Source organism: Schistocerca gregaria, chromosome 6 (genome assembly GCF_023897955.1).
Source record: "Schistocerca gregaria isolate iqSchGreg1 chromosome 6, iqSchGreg1.2, whole genome shotgun sequence".
Lineage (NCBI taxonomy): Eukaryota > Metazoa > Arthropoda > Insecta > Orthoptera > Acrididae > Schistocerca > Schistocerca gregaria.
This window is the reverse complement of record NC_064925.1, coordinates 312636742-312639371: the sequence shown is the minus strand read 5'-3', so window position 1 is coordinate 312639371 and position 2630 is coordinate 312636742.

Below are 2630 nucleotides of genomic sequence, written 5' to 3'. Positions count from 1 at the left end.
CCTACACTGGCCATACACGTCTGGTGATCGTCGAGGGGACACTGAATAGTGCACGGTACATCCAAACCGTCATCGAACCCATCGTTCTTCCATTCCTAGACTGCAAGGGAACTTGCTGTTCCAACAGGACACTGCACGTCCGCATGTATCCCGTGCCACCCAACGTGCTCAAGAAGGTGTAAGTCAACTACCCTGGCCAGCAAGATCTCCGTATCTGTCCCCCATTGAGCATGTTTGGGACTGGATGAAGCGTCGTCTCACGCGGTCTGCACGTCCAGCACGAACGCTGGTCCAACTGAGGCGCCAGGTGGAAATGGCATGGCAAGCCGTTCCACAGGACTACATCCAGCATCTCTACGATCGTCTCCATGGGAGAATAGCAGCCTGCATTGCTGCGAAAGGTGGATACACACTGTACTAGTGCCGACATTGTGCATGCTCTCTTGCCTGTGTCTATGTGCCTGTGGTTCTGTCAGTGTGATCATGTGATGTATCTGACCCCGGGAATGTGTCAATAAAGTTTCCCCTTCCTGGGACAATGAATTCACGGTGTTCTTATTTCAATTTCCAGGAGTGTACTTCGACTTCACTACAAGATAAACCACTACTGACAGACACCAACACTCCACCACCAATTCTGCCTAATCTATCTTTCCTGAACACCGTCTGAGACTTCGTAAAAATTTCTGCAGAACTTATTTCAGGCTTTAGCCAGCTTTCTGTACCTATAACGATATCAGCTTCTGTGCTTTCTATTAGCGCTTGAAGCTCAGGGACTTTTCCAGCACAACTACAACAGTTTACAACTATAATTCCGACTGTTCCTTGATCCAAGCACGTCCTGTAATTGCCAAGCACCCTTTGACATTGCAGCCCATCCCGCACTTTCCCGAGGCCTTCTAACCTAAAAAACCGCCCAGTCCATGCCACACAGCCTCCGCTACCCGTGTAGCCGCCAGCTGAGTGTAGTGAACTCCTGACCTATTCAGCGGAACCCGAAACCCCACCACCCTATGGCGCAAGTCAAGGAATCTGCAGCCAATACGGTCGCAAAACCGTCTGAGCCTCTGATTCAGACCCTCCACCCGGCTCTGCACCAAAGGTCCGCAGTCGGTTCTGTCAACGATGCTGCAGATGGTGAGCTCTGCCTTCATCTCGTAAGCAAGACCGGCAGCCTTCACCAAATCAGATAGCCGCTGGAATCCAGAGAGAATTTCCTCAGATCCAAAGCGACACACGTCATTAGTGCCGACATGTGCCACCACCTGCAGCTGGCTGCACCCTGTGCTCTTCATGGCATCCGGAAGGACCCTTTCCACATCAGGAATGACTCCTCCCGGAATGCACACGGAGTGGACACTGGATTTCTTCCCCTCCTTAGCCGCCATATCCCTAAGGGGCCCCATTACGCGCCTAACATTGGAGCTCCCAACTACCAGTAAGCCCACCCTCTGCGATTGCCCGGACCTTGAAGGCTGAGAATGATCCTCTGAAACAGGGCAGGCGGCTGCATCTGGCTCAGCCAGAGACAGTGCCTGAAACCGGTTTGTCAGACGCACCGGGGAGGCTTTCTGATCAGCCTCCGGGGACTCCTTTCGCTGCCTGCCACGCCTTGGAACGACCTCCCAATCAACCACAGGCGAGGGCTCAGCCCCACTGCGGGCAGCAACCGGGGCAACCACAGCGGCAGACCGATCTGGGGACAGACGGGACGAGGTTGACATCCCCGTGATACCCGAGTCCGGCTCCCCACAGTGGTGCCCATTGGCAACAGCCTCAAGCTGCGCGACCGAAGTCAGCGCCGATTGCAGCTGTGAGCGAAGGGATGCCAAGTCAGCCCTCATCCGAACACAGCAATCGCAGTCCCTGTCCATTCTAATTGATGTTTAACAACAGTTACTGAAACACGAGTCCGTGCCTAGATAACGCAAGTGGAACACACAAAGAATGTATCAACCAACCTGTACAAATGCCTAACGACTGCGCTACAATCTGCTGAATTTACGACTACAGTAACCAAAACTCGAAATTGCACCTCCTATACGAAACTCACACGCAACCCAAATAAGAATCCACGAAGTAAACACCAAAGCGCGATGCTACAACTGTCAAATACTATAATACGCCCGAAATACATGAATTAAACAATGCAAGCACCCAAAAACACGCAAAGAAATTAATCAAACTATCTAACAAACAAGCAAGCCAGGGTTATACGACTTGCTGCAGCGGCCGCCCATCCAACGGCGGCAGGGAGCACACTGACTGGCCAACCGACACTGGCCGTTCACAACAAAAACAGAAGACAGACGACTACGCGAATTTGCACTATTCAGGTACTAAGGCGCGATGCTACAACCCTCAAATACTATAATACGCCCGAAATATATGAATTAAACAATGCAAGTACCCAAAAACACGCAAAGAAATTAATTAAACTATCTAACAAATAAGTAAGCTAGGGTTATACGACTTGCTGCAGCGGCTGCTTATCCAACGGCGGCAGCTGTTCCACAGCAACTGGCTGCTGTATTTTTTTAAACCTCCAATTCGAGCTGTGTTGTCAGAATGTGAGTTATATCAAGAACGAGTATCAAATATGAAATAAACCAATACCACTGCCAGGAATT